Source organism: Lissotriton helveticus, chromosome 2_1 (assembly GCF_964261635.1).
Source record: "Lissotriton helveticus chromosome 2_1, aLisHel1.1, whole genome shotgun sequence".
NCBI lineage: Eukaryota > Metazoa > Chordata > Amphibia > Caudata > Salamandridae > Lissotriton > Lissotriton helveticus.
This window is the reverse complement of record NC_136059.1, coordinates 338,365,500-338,388,486: the sequence shown is the minus strand read 5'-3', so window position 1 is coordinate 338,388,486 and position 22,987 is coordinate 338,365,500. Positions and strand designations below refer to the sequence as shown.

The 22,987-nt window shown below is 42.5% G+C and overlaps 1 protein-coding gene across 2 annotated transcripts in view; it reads left to right on the top strand.

Moving 5' to 3' along the window:
* Window positions 1-4,593: 4,593 nt before the first annotated feature.
* LOC144817963 (prolactin receptor-like) overlaps window positions 4,594-22,987 on the top strand; it is a 552,158-nt gene continuing 533,764 nt past the window's right edge. Inside the window, exon 1 of one of the 2 annotated variants that reach the window (XM_078674935.1) lies at window positions 4,594-4,843. The gene's annotated coding sequence lies outside the window, so the exon portion shown is untranslated. The remainder of the gene's footprint in view (window positions 4,844-22,987) is intronic. The other variant, XM_078674936.1, reaches the window with a different exon arrangement.

Sequence of the window (22,987 nt, the reverse complement as noted above, 5' to 3'; positions counted from 1 at the left end):
ATGATGATGTCTCTTTACACGCACATGCGCCTCTGCGATTCGCCCGCTCTCACATTACAGTATGTTTCTGTCAGCACGCATGCGCAGTGAGGAAACATCCGCGGAGCCAGCAGCTAGCGGCGGCACCGCGAGGTGCCTCGACACGCCCCTAGAGGCACGCCCCCTGCCCAGCACGGAGCATTTCTAGCCACACCGTGCTATCGCCGGTGGTTCCCGCTGATGATTAACGCCAGCAGATCCACAGGTACGCTAAGCTAGAACTCCCTTAGCGAGTCAGTTAGAGCGAACACAGGCGGCCCCTCTCTCTTTTTAACAGCAGTGGAAGCACATAAACAAGAGCGGACACTATGGATACATTGCGTTCCAGAACCCGTTCTGTCTAAGGAATCAAAGGGACTCCAGTAACTATTTTAGCCCCAATAACGGACATAGATATATTGCGCTTCATGCTTTTCAATTCAGTTCCAGATCCCGTTCTGTCTAAGGAATCAAAGGGACTCCAGTAACTATTTTAGCCTCAATAACTAGCATGTTGTGGAAAGGCTGACTTGAGAACTTAGATACTCCAAGGAATCAGTAACTGCACGGAGCATTTCTAGCCACACCGTGCAAGCGCCGGTGGCTCCCGCTGAAGAGCCACAGGTATGCTGAGCTAGAACTGCCTTAGCGAGTCAGATAGAGAGGCTGCGTATACGGGCTTCCCTTCTCTTTTCAACAGCAGTGGAAGCAGATAAACAAGATCTGACACTACGGGTACAATGCGCTTCATGCTTTCCATCTCAGTCCCAGATCCCGTTCTGTCTAAGAAATCAAAGGGACCTCAGTAACTATCTTAGCCTCAATAACTAGCACCGTGTGTGCAAGCAGACTTGAGTACACAGATACTCTAATGAATCAGTAACTGTCTTAGCCTCATTAACTAGCACCGTTTGTACAAGCCGACTTGAGTACATAGAGAGTCTAGCCAACACTGTCTCTCTGATTCTTACAGATGGTATCATTGATCTACACCAAGACCCTCTCCCTGAATAATTCTTCCAGCTGGTGTCTGATTTACACCACACCAACTAATGGACACAATTGAAGGGGACCTTCAAGTAAGTCCATGTCGCTAAACGCCACACCCATTTATCGAGCTTCTCACGTGCTGTTTAACCCTCCCACTGGGATATATACACATGGATACATATTTTGTACCCACAGATTCATCTCAACCACGCTAATTCTCAACTCATCTGGTTCTCATCTGCAGAAGAATCTAGTAAGTGTTGGTGGTTCCCTTAGGGTCCATCCCTCCTTCACCTGCCCAACGTCATCCTCCCTAATGTCAAATTGTTCTCCCACAGAATACCCCCAACGGCGCGAGTCTCCAACTGAAGTGGGACGTCTCCAAACGCCATAATATATGTAGGTACACCTGTTTGTGGGCCAACAAGTGATGCCCTTTTTAATTTTTAATTTCTAATTCATCCTACTGAGTGATATGCGTATCTATTTCCGTAGGTGCTCACTATTTCTATAGTCCTGATGAAGACCCCAGACTGAGGTATCACCTGCCCTTACCATAGGGGTCGAAACGTCGACAACATTATTTTCAACATACACGCTACAACAGAATTAGCCATATATGACCTCCGTGTAATGTTTATATTGGGAACCGTGTGATCTATTGTAGACTGGAAATGTTCTCGGATTGATACAGAATTGTTCACAGGACACAATTCCTTTTCTATGTCCCTCAATCTATCCCAACCACACCCTACCCTACTGATTCAAAAAAACAAACCCTTTTTCTTTGACACCCTCCGAGCACTATATTGAATGATGACTTCATCAATTGCCATGTATTGTATGAAATGAAATATAATACCTGTGAAAGTACTGGATATCACTTTATACAGCTGAATTAAATTCAGTTCCATATTTATTCTGTTTATGTGTGTACCTTTTAGCAACCATAGATGAAATTAACGTTTGGAAATGTTATGTAACCGACCACCCTTTTTGTAACTGTCACCCTGTATGGTGCTGGAGTTTGGGGCTTTTGCAATGTTGAACGTCTGCAGGGAGCTGAGAATATGTTTTTGAAACGCTTGCTGAGTGTTCCTAAATCCACTGCTGCTACTATTTGTCATAGTGAGCTTGGGGTGATTCCCCTGTCCTTTCGTATACACTTGGCTCCTTTGTTATTGTGGCATAACATTTGGGCGAAGGAAGCAGCAGTTTTAAATCGCGCTATTATTACAGACTATTTAAAATTGGAATGGGTGAGTAAAATCCCATGGATCTCCTATGTCAAGGTACAACTGGAGACTCTGGGATTGTTGGATTGTTTTAAGAATCCCGGGAATATTGCCAAAACATCAAGGGCAAAGCTGTAAAGGGACTTTTTAGCTCACTCGCGCTTTCTGAGAGACATACAGGAAACAACGAAAAAAGGGTTGTTGACCACTCACTTCTAGTCTGTTCTCCAGGCGTGGAGTTTTATTTATCCCTTCACCTTAACCATGCCAAATTGTATTATCTTATTAGGTTCAGGTTTGGAATCTCTCATCTGTTGGTTTCATATCCCCGAAATGTATATTCTGATGCCAAATTAGATTTATGCCCCTGCGACTCAGAATCAGCTCAGAGCACATTGCACTTTATGTTTTTTTGTAAATTGTATACTAATGAAAGACGTGCCTTTTTAAAACTATTGTTAAAACTCCTAGATATTAGAAAATGTCGGGCCGCCCTCTGTCATCTTCAGCTTTTAAATGACGAATTCACTTGCCTAATGGTTTATAAATATATTTCTTCCGCAGTTCGGATACAAAATATTGTTGGAAAATGACTTTTTATCCTATTTATTTTTCCCAAAGTGATTATTGTTGAAACTCAATCATGAATTGTGTTGCTGATGTGTGTTACGCTTGTAGTTGTTTCCTTGTTTATGGCATTTACATTGGATCCTTGTATTGTATTTTTATTATGAAGTGATGCATTCTTTTATGGCTGGTTATAGCCGAATAAAGATTTTATGACTGACTGACTGAACCGCATGTGTTTATGTTTTTTGAAGTTTCTAAGTATGTTGTTGACCATGGGAACTGTCTTTATGATATATTTTTACTATGACTTTGTTCATAGTTTTATATTACTCATGGTTCCAAAAATGGGCTGATAACGGCTAGCTACTCTGATACAAGCATGGGAATCTATGAAAGTTCCAATACTGGAGTAAAAGAACAAGTTACTTACCTGTAACTTTGGTTCTCGAGTATTGGAATCTTTCATAGATTCCCATGCGACCCACCCGCCTTCCCTGGGAAAGCTCAGCCCCTTCCATCTTCAGTGGGTTGATTACACAACGGGTACGAAAACCTGAGGTTCTCTCAGGAGGTTTCAAGGGGGTGAGGCCAATCTGATTGGTTGTTCATTTTTTTTGGTCTCTTTTACAAAAAGAGGTGGACAGGTTGCAAAACAGGAATGGGCCTAGGCCTAGGTTCTGTTTTAGTGATGGTTTCTATTACTATTTTATGTATACCGGGGACTCCCATTCTGACGACGGGGAAAGATACAAGCATGGGAATCTATGAAAGCTTCCAATACTGGAGAACCAAAGTTACAGGTAAGTAACTTGTTTTCATCCTATACAACACAAGCACAGTCACTTGAGGGATTTTTTTAGGTCATCACAGACCTCATGTTTATTAAAAGCTTAATTAGGAGTGTGGGTCATCAAAAGGTTTTTGAGGGGTTCTTTTACCCTCAACTTATTGAGACATGCTTAATCATTTGAAGACTTCTCACACCGTGGTAGGAACAATGCCTCCCCGGCAGACTCAACCTGAGGAAGCTAATCTCCCCTGGGAGTTCTTGTAAATCTATGGTCGGGACAAAACACTTGGTCCTGTTTTTCACTGTGGATAAGAAAAAGCTAAATGTTTTTGTTCAACTTGTCTAAACTAGCAGATAGTCACTTACCTTAATGTTTCCCAACCTGTTTGCCAAGGATTTTATAATGTTTAGAAAGATAATCACTTTTGCTGTTGCTTTCTCCACAATAAAGATTGGATAGACTTGGGTAGGGGTGATGCCCTTGACACAATGTTCAAGGACGTTAATTTATTATTGAACAATGACATAATGTGCTACATAAATATACCATACCCAAAGTCAATCACTTAAACACCAAGGTGAATAAAGTGTGCAGTGTAAAAAACAGTAAAGAAATGCACTGATAAAGTTGTGGGGTATTATAGCCTCTCCTTGGATGTGTTTGTAAACTTGGCCTTTTGTCCTGAATTTTGACCCTTGGTCCTGAATGCAGAATTTGCCTCCGTGTCCGGTGGTCATCCTACCCTAGAAGCGCCTAGATTTGATTGTCAGTACATAACTTTCCTCATGTGATTATTTTTTCTTCACGTATGTAATGTACTCTTATCACATGCACCCAATTTGAAATGTTTTAATTTGTTTCCCACATTCTGGAAAGTTAATTGCCCCTTAACCCTGGTTACTGGCAAACTCTGGACATTTTGAGTTCAGAAGAAAATCAGTTTCGCCCGCAGCAAGGAACATGAATGTTGCAAGCCTGGCTCCGCCTCTGCTGAGGAGAGCCGCTCTGCTCGCTGTAATCCTCACAGAGTAGACGGCGGCCGCAGAGCATCCGGCTGCGGGTCTCCCAGGCTTTCCCAGCGCTTGTTCTCCCCGAGCAGCCCCTTCCAAGCCCGGCCCAGGAGAGCCCCGGTACCCCGCGGCTCGCGGTCTTGTCAAGGGACTCACAGACCGGGAATCAAGCCCCCCAACGGCAAGGAGAAGCCTGTGAACCGGCATGGATCGCGGCAGCCAGGAAGGGGTGAGTGCTCCGGCTAAACCTGTTCTCGCAGCCCTGTTTACCTGCGTGCGGTGTCATTACCGCGCGTGAGCGAGGCGTGCGCCGCTGTGCGTGGACCCCACGGCCCCGGTGTTCTCGTCGTATTTCAGCTGCTGTGCGTGGGCTCCGGTGCTGCGCTGATGGCGTGCGTGTCTGCCTTCCGTGCGTGTGTGTAATGGTGCCTGCTGTGTATGTGTGAGCAGGCGTGAGTCACAAGCGAATGTCTGTTACTTCGAACATATGATGTCTTGGTTATGTATGTGCATGTGACGTAGGTTAATGCAAGTGTTTGCATTTACCCGGTCGTTTTGCCTTAATATTACTGCATTGTTTTTCAGTGTTTGTCTTGCACAGCACATATGTAGCCATGCGTGCATGTTTGTAAACATATGCGTATTATATGCATGTTCGGCTATATTGGTATAGTTCGTGTATTGGTGATTTTGTCTGTTCGTATGTGTGTGTAATGTTTCCATATCCGCGGGCTCTCTGACTATATTGTAGAAGAGGTGATGTGTGTGTTTATTTGTCTCTTGGTCTGTGTATGTCCACACATCTATCTTTGTGTATCTTTTTATGCATCTTCGGTGTACCTATCTACCTGTGTGTCGGTTCTGTTCTGCTTATATTCGTACACACGTGTCAATTTTCCACGTTTTACATTTGTCATTATTTTAATATTGTCGATTCATTGTCGTTGCTCCATTGTTGTTATGTTGTGAGTGGTCAAGGTAATAACCATTAACCTATCTCCCTACCTAAGTATGTATTAGTCTACCTACGTATGTGTGTTTGGTTTTGTCTATACACATATCCGTATGCCCAAGTGTATTTTTATGAACCTGCCTTGATAGCTCTGCATTTATTGTCTCTGTTCTGCTGGTGTCTCCGTGTACCTTTGATTCTATCTATCTATCTATCTATCATCTATCTATCTATCTATCTAGCTATCTATTTCTCTGGATGTGTATCTTTGTGTCTCTATATCTGTACATGAGTTTGTGTTTTTATGTACCGTACAGTCTGCCAATCAACCCATCCATCCGCTGGTATCCAAATAATACTGACATTGGTGAAGTTCTGCTCAACTGCCGCTAAAGTGGAGTTATCTCCACTAGTCATTTCTACTGTTTTAGACACAGTAGTATAAATGTGATGTGCAGCAGTGGGCAGTGTTGTTACACATCGCTTCTTGCTTATGAGTAGGGCAGGGTGGGCTGGCCCACTCAGTGATCAAGGTGTATTCAAATCTCTACAAAAATACATGTGTAATTGCACTTCCTGATGGTTCATATAGCTTTGCAAACATATCGTTCATTATATTGATACTGATAGATTGATGGCCGCCATGCTAGCAGACAGGATGATATATATATATTGTCAGACAGACATCTAGGTATATTGTGGGCTGGAATATTTATACTACGACAGGGTTATTGCTACGTACATGTACAGGTAGGTCGAGGGTTATAACAAAAAAAAGGCATACGGATAGTTAGATATTTTAAAGTTTATATCATAAGCTATGTTTCACAAGACACCAATATGTATGATTCATAAGATATATATGAACTGACAGGATAGTATATGGCAACATAAATACATTGGTAGATTAAGAGGTAATGAATAAGGAAGATATATTTATGGATAGGTCGGGTTATGAGAGGCACAAAATACGATAAACATTTGACTGGATAGATATACAGGTAGACTGACAGAGAGGCGTATTATACGGTAAGACACACATTAAGTCAATGGATATGTAGGTGAATGTGTCAAAGGGTTATTGTGAGAGAGACATATGCCTAGATAGATATATAGTTAGACAGATCAACAGGTGCATAAAAGGATATAATGGCACTCGAGTGGACAGATATATACATAGTTAAATTGGGAGGCATATTGCAATATATGCATACATTGAGTAGATGAATATATAGGTAAGCATATCAAGGGATTTTCTAAGATATGTTTATGGTAAGAGTGAGATATAGTATGTAGAGAGATATGTGGTCAAATGGAGGGGCATATTGTTTTAAATATATAAAGGAGTATCAATAGAGCCTTGTATGGCAAGAAAGACACTTATATTGGCACATAGATCTAGAGAAATACAAGAAGATAATGGCAGATATATGAATAGATAGGCATGTAGCTATAGTCTGCGAAGACTATAGTTAAATGGACAGACACGGATATATAGTAGTGTAGGTCAAAAGATTGATGAGTATACATATAGTTAGGTTTACAGGTGGATGCATACATGTATAGTTATAACAATAAGTACTAAGATCGGTGCATAGATGCATAGGCAGATAGGTAGATAGGAAGCTTAGCAGGTAGACAGACATATAACTGCATGTGTTTTCCTTTGTAGCCAGTATTGTCGTCTACATTTTTACTTGTACGTAATTTTCAAGCGTATGTTTCTGCTGCTTGCGTTTTGCCGTGCCTCTCTTCCTATTTGTCTGTGCTTCTATGTATACGTGTTGTGCCCCTTGTCTTCTATGTATACGTGTTGTGCCCCTTGTCTCCCCATCGTTATATTTAAAACGTAAAGCCCCCACCCCTCCCCCCCGGAGGGTCATATATTGTGCGCTCGTGCTGTCATCCAGATGGGTTGAGATCTAAGGCTTTGGTGATTAGTGATGGTCTGACTGTGGATATTAAAGACTCGAGATGAAGACCCCTCACTGGGTGGCTTCCTGACAGCTTCATGGGATAAGAACTGCGCCCTGGGGGTGTCAGTAGCCAGGTGCACCAGGGACCGTGACTCTGTGTCACACAGCTTTGGCACATTGTCATAGGTATGAGGAACTGTAGAACTGCAGCTTTGATCCAACACCCTACATGGACCGAGTCCCAACGGCTGGGGATGCGGCCGCGGGGAGGGTACTGACAGTAAACAACTTACATAATGGCGGACAGCAGGTAGGGGGCCTGTGATGAATGCCAGTGGGATTTCCAGATGGTTTCTACTTGGTCAGACGTGCTCGATATTTGTACCTTGCCCGCCTCGATCTGTCCAGTGGAAACAAATAGGGACACGTTACGGGGTAAATAAAAGTATCCTCTGGAAACAATAGACAGAAACGTCAAGAGCAAGTTCTCGGACCCATCTGAATTATGAAACGGTCTGCTTAGATGTTTTGTAGATGTCCAAAAACAAATGAAATCACCTAGATTCCGTTGATCTTAGTGGGAACTGTTGGACTTTGATTTCTACGGGGGGGAATCCTTTCCAGACGGTTAGGTGCAGAAAAAAACTGTTTCACAGACCCCTTAAAGCCCTTTCCAGACGGTTAGGTGCAGAAAAAAACTGTTTCACAGACCCCTTAAAGCTGCTCTCTCCGGAAGGTTCCTTCACCTATAGAAAATGGTAAAATAAAATGACTCAGACGCCGATACAAATCTGAACATGCACTGGTTATTTTGGTGAGGCTTTCAAATATGTGGTTGCAAACTTTTCCCGTTTACAACCTAGGTCGTTTACCGCTTTCACACGGTTATCTTGAAGCTATATTCGTTTTATCGCTTTTTTTTTTTAAATCCCTTTCCTGGCTTGAACACGACAGTAGCGCATTCTTTTTGTAGTGGTATTGTTTTCAGTGATGACAAACAGCTGTTGTGTTTCACATGGAGCAGCAGAAGCTGTAATCTGCACCTTCTGCCAAATGATATAGCAGGGCTGAAAAAGTACATTTACTATTTTTCATTCGTCTCCAGATGGGCTTCCGGCAGACCCGAGAATATTCCATGTATAGCAAATATATTTCCCTTCTGGCCGGTGCATATGTTCAGATGTTATGGGCGGGTGCAAACCTGTCCTCGTGTTCTGCTATCACAAGAGTATCTTATATCAGAGTCAAAGACCCAGACCATCAAAATAAAACCAAAAAATCGCAATCACTTGCAGGTGTTTTATGTCTCAAGCTTACACTGCCATGCCAGACCTGTAGAGCGGTAGAGTGCTCTGTAGCGCCAAGACCTCTGAAGGAAGGTGAAGAGCATCAGGGATCAAGGGCCTAATTCCACCTTTCATCCCCCTTAAGACAGGATAATCTTTGGTGGCGAAAGCTATATTTGTTCGTTTAAGTGCAGGTCTGGCCTGGGTCCCATTTACTGTGAGTTAAGAAGACGAAGACAAAGGCAGGGGCTAGCAATGACAATGGCGGGCGAACCACGTGTTAGCTTTGCAACGTGGTCAGAACAACGAATGCGCCTTAACCACGCATTCCTTTGCCACACATGTCGCCACGATGATATGCCTTAGATAAAGCGCGTCGGACTTCAAAGTCCAACGTTTTCCCTATTGTTGCACAGACTGGAGTTGGAATAGTAAAGTATTTTGCTCCGAAGTCCAGTGCTTTCCCTAAGGTAAGTCATTGTAAAGACGTGCGTCAGGGGCGGCTCTAGGCTCATGGCGGCCCTGGGCAGGGAGTGTAGGTAGGGGGCCCCGGAAGAGGGGGTCCGGGCAGGGCGGAGCGCGGTTAGCTTTGCAACGTGGTCAGAACAACGAATGCGCCTTAACCACGCATTCCTTTGCCACACATGTCGCCACGATGATATGCCTTAGATAAAGCGCGTCGGACTTCAAAGTCCAACGTTTTCCCTATTGTTGCACAGACTGGAGTTGGAATAGTAAAGTATTTTGCTCCGAAGTCCAGTGCTTTCCCTAAGGTAAGTCATTGTAAAGACGTGCGTCAGGGGCGGCTCTAGGCTCATGGCGGCCCTGGGCAGGGAGTGTAGGTAGGGGGCCCCGGAAGAGGGGGTCCGGGCAGGGCGGAGCGCGGTTAGCTTTGCAACGTGGTCAGAACAACGAATGCGCCTTAACCACGCATTCCTTTGCCACACATGTCGCCACGATGATATGCCTTAGATAAAGCGCGTCGGACTTCAAAGTCCAACGTTTTCCCTATTGTTGCACAGACTGGAGTTGGAATAGTAAAGTATTTTGCTCCGAAGTCCAGTGCTTTCCCTAAGGTAAGTCATTGTAAAGACGTGCGTCAGGGGCGGCTCTAGGCTCATGGCGGCCCTGGGCAGGGAGTGTAGGTAGGGGGCCCCGGAAGAGGGGGTCCGGGCAGGGCGGAGCGCGGTTAGCTTTGCAACGTGGTCAGAACAACGAATGGGCCTTAACCACGCATTCCTTTGCCACACATGTCGCCACGATGATATGCCTTAGATAAAACGCGTCGGACTTCAAAGTCCAACGTTTTCCCTATTGTTGCACAGACTGGAGTTGGAATAGTAAAGTATTTTGCTCCGAAGTCCAGTGCTTTCCCTAAGGTAAGTCATTGTAAAGACGTGCGTCAGGGGCGGCTCTAGGCTCATGGCGGCCCTGGGCAGGGAGTGTAGGTAGGGGGCCCCGGAAGAGGGGGTCCGGGCAGGACGGAGCGCGGAGGTCAATGAAGAGAGGGGGGTGAGGGTGTTTGGAATTGGAACAGAGCCGGATGCCACCAAATCCCTGCCAGGGGCCCCAACGCAAATATGTATCCATCCTCAGAGGATTATAATATTAAGGATATATATAGGCGTGGTGGCCCCTGGGGTTTGGTGGCCCTGTGCAGGTGCATAGCTTGCACATGCCGAAGGCCGCCCCTGCTTGCGTGGTAAAGGAATGTGGGGTTAAGCCGAGTTTGTTGTTCTGACAGCGTTGTTAAGGCACGTGTGGTTTAGCAATGCGTGGTTCTGTCATACAACTGACAAAGGCGTTTGTGGAAAACATGCAAGTCTGAGAGCAGTGCGAGGAATTTGGAAGGGCTTGAGGTTTGCATTTTGATGCACCTTTTTATTGTCTGAGTGAGTAAATGCACCTAATTTACTAGGGGTATTTATAGAGTTCACAGCTTGGGGGAGGCGCACAGTACTGTCCCTGGCAGTAGTGATGCCAAATCCACAGGTGATACAAGTCATGGGGTAAGTGTGCCCCCTAAAAGGAAAGGTGGCATCAGGGTGAAATGAAGAAGGGAAAACATCATTGGGTAGTAGGCAGATCTCCGCTTAGTTTTATCAAGTGGGGAAAGGCGCAGAGGGGTGGGCATGTCTTAGGTGTCAGCAGTCCACTATGAAAATTAAGCCTGTCTCTCTCAGTGTGGATTTTTTTGTTTGTTTTTCGAGCCTGGCTAGGGAATTAAATCCATGTATGTGCTGCGATCCCAGTTCTTAGCCAGTGAAGATGCTTTGCACCTTGCTTACCAAGTATTCTGGTTTATTCATGTGAAAGGCCTTATATATAAACTGCATCAAGTTATGTTTCAAAGTAGGTGGGGTAGGTTTGAATTTCCCTGGTTGTGGTTACACCGCTGTTGAATATTGTGCATACTTGTGGTTAGAGGGTATTTCCAGTTAGTGTGGTTATTCCCCTTTCAATATGTAAATTATGAGAGCCTTGACTATGGGGCAGGATTGATAAGGTAGGAGAATAAAAGACTTGCTTTTGTGCAGTAGACTGGCCCACAACCATGCAGTCTGGGCCTTTTCCTTCACATGGTCCTTGCTGGAGAGGCTTATGTCTTAGTAAAAATCTAGACATTTAGCACATGTGAGAGGTGGGGAGATTGCGAGCCTTCTGGGTTCATCCTGCTGAGCCTTGACTGAAATTAAGTTTGGATCACAATCATGGGCTTGGTGGGATTCAGTTTGGGGGGCATCCATGTTTTAATGTTGTCCAGTCATGATTAGAGCTTAAGAGTGTAACTCACTGGTGAGATTTTAAGGTAAGGTTGTAGTATTTTCAAGTTAATGGTGTGTATTGTGAGTGTGGTGGTGAAGTGCAGCATTCTTCTTAGCCAAGTAAACTGTTAGTTGCTCACTGTAGGTCTCAGAATAACACTTGCACATTTCAGGTTTCTGAATAGCACTTGCATTATAGTTGATGCTTTTTACTGCCTCTTCAGTATTTCATTTGCACCTTTTACCTCTCTTGATTATTATGTGTATCTTTTTGAGATAGTTGTGGTTATTTAGGATGAAGAAGAAACCACAGAGTTGGCATTTGTGTTTGTTCTGTGTATATGAACGACGACCCCTTCAGCCCTTACGCTGATTTGAACTCCGAAAGCTGTGATGCACAGTCTGATCTTGTGCAGCTAGAGGAGACAAGGATGGTCTCCTACTGCAACAGAGATTCCTTTCTCAGATAGATCCTTTGCATGCTAACATACCGAAGGGTGGCTTGCCCCCATGTTCTCTGGGCATACCAGTGTGGCACCCGCATATTGCACCACATGATTGGAAAATTAAACAGTGGGATGAAAGTAGTGGAGGACTCACTCCAGAGCAATGGACAATACCACATCATGTACCATGGCAAGGGGCCGACTTTGAACCTTCATCCAGGGCTTTAAGTGGAATGAAAAAAGTGGGTGGGCGGGTCCGTAAATGGCCATGACCTAAGTAAATAGAGGTGTGGCTTTTATATATATATATATATATATATATATATGCGCTCCACTATTGCTGGTAGAAGGGGTCAGCTGTCACGGGCGGTCCTGCATGAAGCTACCAGCCAGCCACATAAAATTCTTCAACAAAACTCCACCAATTATGGAAAGATGCAGGACACTCGTAGTTCAGTAGTATCAGATTTATTCAGCAGATGAAAAGTTACGACGCGTTTCGCCAATACGGCTTGATCACGCTCGTCTGCCTGTAAACACAGCCATTTTTTTATACATACAACACCCTAGTGCATAGTTACAAACTTGGAAAGTAAGCAGCCATCTTGGAAAGGTAAAATGTTAATAGTAAATATTTGATAACCCGTCCGGGTCATTGTTCCTGACATTCATATAATTCAAAAACGTATAGCATGAATTATGTATATATTTAAACCAAAGATATTAATTGCGGTAAAAAAATATTATTTTTGATCACATTAAGTCTTTTGAACCTCCAAATTGTTATTAACATGTCAGAATCTCGTAAATGCATAATTCTATCATCATTTACATATGTAATCCTTGATATCTTTCTCGGGAGAAACAGCGTGAATGATAGAATCTCATTCGCTCCTGACTTATCTTACGCGCCATTGGTTGCACGTTGTTATGGCTGCGTGCTGTCAACAGTCGGGTTATTCGACAAAATAAAACATGCAAATCTGCCCCAGTGGGCTGAAAACCTCCCAATTGTCAAAGTCACGTGAAATGATATAAACCCCAGTGGGTGATTCAGTTCAAACAATAATACTGCATTGATAGATTCTTCCAATATAGTCCAATAGCTTCTGCTACCCCAAGTTGTGTGAAATCTAAAAACAATACAAAGATTGTGTTAAAATCAAGAAGACTACGGATATAATGTTACATTCAATTAGCTACAGTCTATATGTGAACACATTTTCATTCATATAGATGTACAGCAAGTTCTTCACTCATATTAAATCCTTTCGGAGTCAGACACTCGAAATCCACAATATATTTCGATTCGAGTTTCCTAAGTGACAACTCACGATTGCCTCCTCGGATCCCCAAATCAACACTGTCAATAACCACTAACTGCACCAATTTCTCATCTTGCATGTGTTCTGAGAAGAAATGTCGCGCTATAGGATATTGTCTATTGTTGTTATGTATTGCGCGAAGGTGCTCCAGTACTCTCTTCTTGGCCTCATGTTTGGTACTTCCCACATACCATTTATTACATGGACAGATGAGCACATATACACTATATGGTGTATTGCATGTTAGATGTTTGCGTATTGTGAAAGTCCTATTTGTAGTGGGCACAAGAAGAGTCTGGCAATCATGACTAAATTTACACGCTTTACAACGCCTGCAACATTTAAAGCCAACATCCTGATTTGTTGTATTTGCAGATGTGACATAATTTCTACTTAGTTCATCTCTTAATGATCTCCCTTTCCGGAAAGTTATTTGTGGGTTGTCACTCAAATACTTTTTGAGATGTATGTCAGTATGCAATACATGCCAATGTTTTTCGAATATTTTGCGCACCTCACGTGCTTGACCTGAAAAAGTAGTGATAAATCTCACTTGGTTTGCATCATCCGATGTAACTCTAGGAATTAGTAATTCATCTCTTGTTTTCAGTGCTACTCTTTCCTTGGCAGTGTTGATCATATTCGGACTATACCCCCTATTCCGGAATCTAAGACACATTCTCTTCTCTTCATCAAGAAATGAACTCTCGGTACTGCAATTCCGTTTGGCGCGGAGTAACTCGCCATAGGGAATGCTGTAAACCAAGCTACGGGGATGGCAACTGTTCGCATTTAAAATGCTGTTACCAGCAGTTTTTTTGCGAAACAGCTTGGTGACCAGCTGCTTATTCTCAACTTCTACAAGAACATCGAGAAACTCAAGTTTTACATCACTGATATGTTCAGTAAATGCAAGATTCAAATTGTTGGTATTTAACTTCTGTATAAAAAGTTTCACAGATGTCTCATCCCCATTCCAAATAAAAAAAATGTCATCTATGTATCGCAGCCACAGGGCCACGTTGTTAAAGTCTGCCATCTCACTGACAACCTGCTCCTCCCACCAGCCCATGAATAAATTCGCATAGCTGGGGGCGAAGCAGGTTCCCATGGCTGTGCCCTGTGACTGACGATACAAGATGTTGTCAAAGAAAAAAAAATTATTTCTAAGACAGAAATCAATCATAGATATGATCATTTTCGAGTGTTGCAAGTACGAAACAGAGCGTGTTCTTAAAAAATGTTCGATGGCTTTCAGTCCCTGCTCATGAAAAATACTCGTATATAGACTTGTCACATCTAGTGTGACAAGAATAAATTGATCTTCCCAATGAATCCCATTTATGGCGGTCAAAAAATGGGTAGTATCTTTGATATACGATGGGAGAGCGACCACATACGGTCTAAGGTAGTGGTCGATATATTTAGATGTATGTTCCAGTAGTGACCCAATTGAAGATACAATTGGACGTCCTGGTGGAACTAGGGGGTCCTTGTGAAGTTTAGGTAGTAATTTACTACCTAAACTTCACAATATATCGACCACTACCTTAGACCGTATGTGGTCGCTCTCCCATCGTATATCAAAGATACTACCCATTTTTTGACCGCCATAAATGGGATTCATTGGGAAGATCAATTTATTCTTGTCACACTAGATGTGACAAGTCTATATACGAGTATTTTTCATGAGCAGGGACTGAAAGCCATCGAACATTTTTTAAGAACACGCTCTGTTTCGTACTTGCAACACTCGAAAATGATCATATCTATGATTGATTTCTGTCTTAGAAATAATTTTTTTTTCTTTGACAACATCTTGTATCGTCAGTCACAGGGCACAGCCATGGGAACCTGCTTCGCCCCCAGCTATGCGAATTTATTCATGGGCTGGTGGGAGGAGCAGGTTGTCAGTGAGATGGCAGACTTTAACAACGTGGCCCTGTGGCTGCGATACATAGATGACATTTTTTTTATTTGGAATGGGGATGAGACATCTGTGAAACTTTTTATACAGAAGTTAAATACCAACAATTTGAATCTTGCATTTACTGAACATATCAGTGATGTAAAACTTGAGTTTCTCGATGTTCTTGTAGAAGTTGAGAATAAGCAGCTGGTCACCAAGCTGTTTCGCAAAAAAACTGCTGGTAACAGCATTTTAAATGCGAACAGTTGCCATCCCCGTAGCTTGGTTTACAGCATTCCCTATGGCGAGTTACTCCGCGCCAAACGGAATTGCAGTACCGAGAGTTCATTTCTTGATGAAGAGAAGAGAATGTGTCTTAGATTCCGGAATAGGGGGTATAGTCCGAATATGATCAACACTGCCAAGGAAAGAGTAGCACTGAAAACAAGAGATGAATTACTAATTCCTAGAGTTACATCGGATGATGCAAACCAAGTGAGATTTATCACTACTTTTTCAGGTCAAGCACGTGAGGTGCGCAAAATATTCGAAAAACATTGGCATGTATTGCATACTGACATACATCTCAAAAAGTATTTGAGTGACAACCCACAAATAACTTTCCGGAAAGGGAGATCATTAAGAGATGAACTAAGTAGAAATTATGTCACATCTGCAAATACAACAAATCAGGATGTTGGCTTTAAATGTTGCAGGCGTTGTAAAGCGTGTAAATTTAGTCATGATTGCCAGACTCTTCTTGTGCCCACTACAAATAGGACTTTCACAATACGCAAACATCTAACATGCAATACACCATATAGTGTATATGTGCTCATCTGTCCATGTAATAAATGGTATGTGGGAAGTACCAAACATGAGGCCAAGAAGAGAGTACTGGAGCACCTTCGCGCAATACATAACAACAATAGACAATATCCTATAGCGCGACATTTCTTCTCAGAACACATGCAAGATGAGAAATTGGTGCAGTTAGTGGTTATTGACAGTGTTGATTTGGGGATCCGAGGAGGCAATCGTGAGTTGTCACTTAGGAAACTCGAATCGAAATATATTGTGGATTTCGAGTGTCTGACTCCGAAAGGATTTAATATGAGTGAAGAACTTGCTGTACATCTATATGAATGAAAATGTGTTCACATATAGACTGTAGCTAATTGAATGTAACATTATATCCGTAGTCTTCTTGATTTTAACACAATCTTTGTATTGTTTTTAGATTTCACACAACTTGGGGTAGCAGAAGCTATTGGACTATATTGGAAGAATCTATCAATGCAGTATTATTGTTTGAACTGAATCACCCACTGGGGTTTATATCATTTCACGTGACTTTGACAATTGGGAGGTTTTCAGCCCACTGGGGCAGATTTGCATGTTTTATTTTGTCGAATAACCCGACTGTTGACAGCACGCAGCCATAACAACGTGCAACCAATGGCGCGTAAGATAAGTCAGGAGCGAATGAGATTCTATCATTCACGCTGTTTCTCCCGAGAAAGATATCAAGGATTACATATGTAAATGATGATAGAATTATGCATTTACGAGATTCTGACATGTTAATAACAATTTGGAGGTTCAAAAGACTTAATGTGATCAAAAATAATATTTTTTTACCGCAATTAATATCTTTGGTTTAAATATATACATAATTCATGCTATACGTTTTTGAATTATATGAATGTCAGGAACAATGACCCGGACTGGTTATCAAATATTTACTATTAACATTTTACCTTTCCAAGATGGCTGCTTACTTTCCAAGTTTGTAACTATGCACTAGGGTGTTGTATGTATAAAAAAATGGCTGTGTTTACAGGCAGACGAGCGTGATCAAGCCGTATTGGCGAAACGCGTCGTAACTTTTCATCTGCTGAATAAATCTGATACTACTGAACTACGAGTGTCCTGCATCTTTCCATAATTGGTGGAGTTTTGTTGAAGAATATATATATATATATATATATTATGTTTTAAAACGTGATTACTTAATATTTATTACTCACATTACGTTTAATTACAGTAAAAAATGTATCTCATAATTACTTACATTTAAATTAATTTTGCATTTTTAAGCGGCATGACCTTAAAAAAAATATATATAAATATACATATATGGTTCGTGCACTTATATCTAACTTCCCTGCAAGTCAAAGGCTGAAGACTTACCTGCATGTAAAGATTCCTGCTGTAATGACTCTTGATGTAAAAAAAAAAACCTCGATCGTGATTTCCATGGCAACTCCCCATTTCTTAGGGACCGCTCAAGGAAAACTTAGACTACCACTATATTTTCGCGTTACACAATTATGGGTACCCGCGATATTGGTTATTCCGGATGCTGGAATACCTGTGCGGTTTTCCTGGCCATCTTGGAATGCGGGCCTTAGAGCTCAAAGCTGTGGCGTAGTTTCAAAAACAGAGTACTATTAAAATTCATCTTCGCTTTGTCATTGCATTTCGTTTTCTGCCTACTTTTGAATTGGATGCTCCTTTTTTCTTTTGTCTATCTTCTTTACAGATGTTTATTGTCCATCAACTTCCCCAGCGAAAGAACGCATACATTGTTAATAACGCATTAATAATGCAGGTGTCTGACTGATACAAGCACGATTTTCTCACTTGAAATGACTGGTCGGCCTTAGGGCATCTGTGAAAATGAGGAAGGGTAAAAGTGTGTGAACGTTTTAGGACCTAAAAATATATATTTTTCTCCATGTTCACTTAAAGTAAGAGGCCTTGGGCTCGCGAGTGGAGTGAGTCTCTTGTAAAGACTTCGGCATCAGTGCTCTGTTACAAATTAACGGGTGCTCGACAATTACAAAGCTGTTTTTTATGCAACTTTAGGTGACGTGGCCTGAGCGCATTCCATAGCTGGTAGCCAATACTCTGTGACCCCTGCTCCTGTAGCGCAGTCCTATCTCTTGTGCACAGTCTACTGTGTAGCAATGATGAAAGACGGACATTTTTAAAGAGCACATTACATTAGCCGATGGATGCACTTGGAACCTCAACTTAACACACCAGCTTTGTTGTACATAAAGTACATTTTATATATTCCTTACAGGTATTGAAATTCGTGGTATTTTGGTACAGATTTTGGAAATCTAGAAAATCTCCAAAACAATTTGGTAAAAAGGTTCAATGGCGTCAAAAGAGTGAGTGACCCATGATCGGCCATTATATATCAATTATTTTAGCAATGGTAAAGAAAAGAGTAGGAGAACAGCCCTTTAAAGTCTGACCTCTAACCAAATTCTAAACAGAAATGTCCTTACAGAATTATCTCTCATCCTGCTTTACTTTTTCCTCATTATGACTTCAGAGACGGTGTTCACCCCCTTTAATGGCTTTTTGCGTCACAGTAACTTATGGTCTGGTGTAGTGTTTGATGGCCAACCGTCTGCCAGAGTGGGGGAGGTACTTTTTGCCATCCTCCCGGACTACCGTCCAACAAATTTAGAGATGGACGCCAGACCCAGGGTCATCCCTGTACACTGAAAGTAACTGCCAACTTTTCAGTTACTTTCAATGTACAAAATGGGCTGGTTGCCTTAGTTTTGACAGCTAATCAGCGAACTTTTAACATTTTGTTTTTGTTTTTCAGAAACAAACTACTGAAGCGGAGTTATTTCAGAAAAAAAGAACTGACTAATGACCACCACGCCCTGGCAGTTTTCTCACAGGGCGTGGGGGGTGTTTATGTTTTTTGTCCCTTACTGCAGTGTTTCCCAAACTTTTTTGACCCGCGACTCCCTTGACCCATTGGCCATTGCCTGTGGCTCCCCACTGTTACATCTTTTGCAGGGTGGTGGAGGATGTAAGCCCCAGCCTCTGTAGTACTCGCATTTTTCTCCATGAAAATAATTGAGATGAAGCTGATGACGGTATTATAATTATATATGATGAGTGTTTCGTAATACTAAGGCAGCCCCTCTAATAAAATATTACTAGCTACACTTCCTCGCCAATGCCTTTTTTACAGTATCCTTTCAAATGTTTTATCCCACTTACACTGCCAGATAGCACCCCTATGCATATTGTCCCCCATTGCCAAAGTGTTTCTGCACTTGAAGAATATTTGCATGCACTTCCATTTCTACCCATGTAATACATGCCAACACACCTATCTCAGCAGGATGACTCACAATTGTTTAACCCACATACAGCTTTATTTTGCTGTCTCCTCCCAGATATTGCCTAAAAATCTATGCAAGTAAATTAAATTCCTCAGATTTTTTTTAACATCCTTCTTTCTTGCTTCCAAATGTTGGCCATATGCCGTATATGGTGTTTTACTTCCCTGTGCTCATGGAGAGAGCAGGACTGTCTGGAAATGTGTGTGTACTGAAAGAAATGTGGACTAGAAGTACCTATGATTCAAGTACAAATTTCAATACTTAATTACAGTTAGTGTGTTTAAAGACAGGACAACTGTACTTTCCTGGTATCTTGTATTGGTATAAAATGCACTTGGAAAAAACAAAACTATTAACAAGTCTAACAAAATTAATCAGGCATCATCTGCTTACTTTGGGGTGTGTGAACGTGGAGATCCAGTAAAAATTGGACATGCTAGGTTTACAGCTTTAGGTATGTCACTTACAAATCATCAACATCATGCATTTAAGTCTAATTAGTTTAACTGAATCCAACAGACCCTTGAACATTAAATGCATTAAAGTGCTTGGTGTATGACTTCCCTGGCTAGGTTTGATGGCTCCGCAGGGAGCCACGGCGCACAGTTTGGGAACCACTGCCTTACTGCCTCGTTTTTCTTGTGGGTGATCGACAAGGAAAAAAATACATTACACTGTCCATCGTAAATTGGGCGGGCAAAGTAGTGTCCTTCCTCCACCAACCCCTATTCTATTGCAGGGAGTTTTCCATCTATTGAGCCAACGTAGACTCCGTTGATAAAAAAAGTAGGGTCCCATTACGATGGCAGGCGGACTTTCCGCTCGCCACCTTAACGGAAACGGGACCAACTGCCAGAGGTGCAGCGGTCCCGCGGGACCAATTAGGATGCGACCGCCACACTGGCGGTCGCATCCAGCATCTTTAGCATTACAGCGGGCGGTGCTGTAAGCAGCACCCGTGCAATGTTAAAGTGGCATGTTGTGCATTGCCATGCAAAACGTGAGAGGCACTTCGCGATGCCTGCCACCTTGTGCGTGGCAATGAAGAGGGTTATCATAGGTACCCCCCAAGTGCAGCCACCCAACCCCTCACCCGACCCCGGGGGCCCGCAACGGGGCCCCAAAGTGATTTACCGTATGCCTTTCCATGGCGGAGTCTCCGCCATGGAAAGGCACACCCACCCCCAGCATCATAATATGGATGGCGGTCCCTGCAAGGCACCGCCACCAAGTTGTGGGCCTTTTCCGCCCGGCAATCATGCAGATTGCCGAGCGACGGACGGACTTTCTATCTGTCGCGGTACCCCCGCCATGTTAATATGGCAGGGAGTTATGGCGGACAGATCGCCACCGCAAGTTGGGGGTGGCGATCCGCCCACCATCATATTAGGCCCCTAAATGTCTGCTCGTCCTTCCTTCTGTAAATGAGGCGGGCAGACCGAGGATTTGTTGGACAGTGTACTTCGTCATCTTTACAAAGGAGGACCCTATCCACCAACATTCTAAATTGAACCCTCAGTGCGCATCAGAAGTCTGAATGGCAGTTGAAGTATCCTGAGAATGTATCCAGGGCAGAGTACCGATATTGACCCAAGTCCTTTGAGTCTCACTCCGTTACCCAATTCCAATAGTAGCCTTTTTATGGTTACAGCATGCCTATTCACACAACTGGACCCATTAGCCCTTTCCTTATCAGAGGAGCTGCATGTTTACACATTTCGGTTGCAATCACATTTAGCTTGGCCATGACACAACAAATCACTTTTTCTTGCCAACTTTGTAACAGCCGACCTTTTGCTTTAAAAAGAGCTTCCTTTGATTGTGCCAGTTTATTAATAATACCTTCAAAAGCATCATGGTGAACAACTCCGATGCACCACCGGCTGAACCCAACTGAATGTTGTCGTAAAGACTCTGGAATAGTTATTATTATTTTTCATTTCCTAGAATCAACATATTTAAACTCAGTACAACACAAAAAGTAGTAAATGGGCCAAAGTGGAAGGGCACAAACTAACAACACTGATCACTAGTGTAAGTACAGGCTACTCATATCCATGCAATATATTCAGGATAATCACTGACTATGGAAATAAGGTTACACATTTATTTTCCATGGATATTCTGAAAACCTTGTAAGCACCCTGCCCACCTAGACATATTTCGGACCCCTCTGCTCTCTGACAATCTGCAAAAAAGCCAACCAGTTCGTTTTTAATATCTTTTTTGAAGCGACATACTCCACTGCATTTCACATCAAATAAAATCTCAGGTAGCAGAAATGCTCAATATTTCTCACTGTTCAAATTGGGAAATCTTTCTTAAGAGAACTATCAAGGTTATTGCCTCAAATGTATGACGTTACAACTCATACATTTACAATGCATGCCTTTACAACACAGTTTTTACATCGCAACATCCTTTACAAAGCATTCTCTTACATAGCATGCCATTACATCGCATTTTCAGAAACTACCTTTACAACCCATTCCATTACATTGCATTATACCTTTACAACGCATACCATTACAATGCATTCCATTACATTGCATTTAAGGTAAGTTTTGGATAGTATAGCGGTAATAATGACTATTCTAACTACAGTGAGTGAGTGCAACAGTACGGTAAGTATTGGATAGTGTAGGGGTAAAAATTACTATTCTAACTCCAGTGAGGGCAACAGTAGGGTAAGTGTTGGATAGTGTGAGGGTATTATGCGTTGTAATGGTATGCATTGTGATGTCATGCCTTCACTGTAGTGACATGCATTGTAATGACATGCTTTGTTTTTGACATGCAATGTAATGGCTGCGTTGTAATGACATGCGATGTAAAAGATGTTGTAGTGTAATGACTGCTATGTAAAGGTAGTGCGATGTAATGACTGCCTTGTTTCCCTATTGCCTCTCTTGCAAAGCAACAGTGGGTGAAAGACAGAGGGTTAAAGGACCAGAGAGCTTTTGATTAGCATCTCATAGAAACTTCTAGGGAAGGGCATTCATGGTGCAGTCTCCGTTGTCCTTACCATGGCCTATTGTGAAATTTCTTTCATTGTACAGTCCTCAGAGTTCAAGCTCTATCAACAATACATCATGTGCTGCAATTCTCTTTCGAACTTTTACAAAAGGTTATGTGTTGTTTCAGAGTGACCCAAGAAATGAACTCTGTAATGCAACCAGAGCCTGGCCTTGGTGATGTAGTCCTAACAGACCATAAGCTTGGTGGTGTGTCACTGATAGTACAGTGTCTTTAAACTGAACACCTGTTTCACAGTGTACTGCAGTTCTTGCCACTCAGTGTGGACTGTTAAGTATATGTCAGGAAAAATTGCTGCTTTCTGTAAACACAGCAGGCTTCCAAGTTTAACAATGATAGGCCAACCCACTGCTTCCTCTTTACCACAGGATTTCTGCCTACTAATCTGCAAGCTTTATGCCAAATAAAGCGTGTGGCAGGAGTTAACAGGAAGGTCTTACAAATTCAGGAAGTCAGTTACTTGGATATTCTCCCTCGGTATCTGCTGGTACTCAAAGGAGAGGACAAGTAGGTGCTCAGATTCCATTTCTCGTATGTTCCAGTTGCACTTCCATAGTGTTTACCTGACATGCATT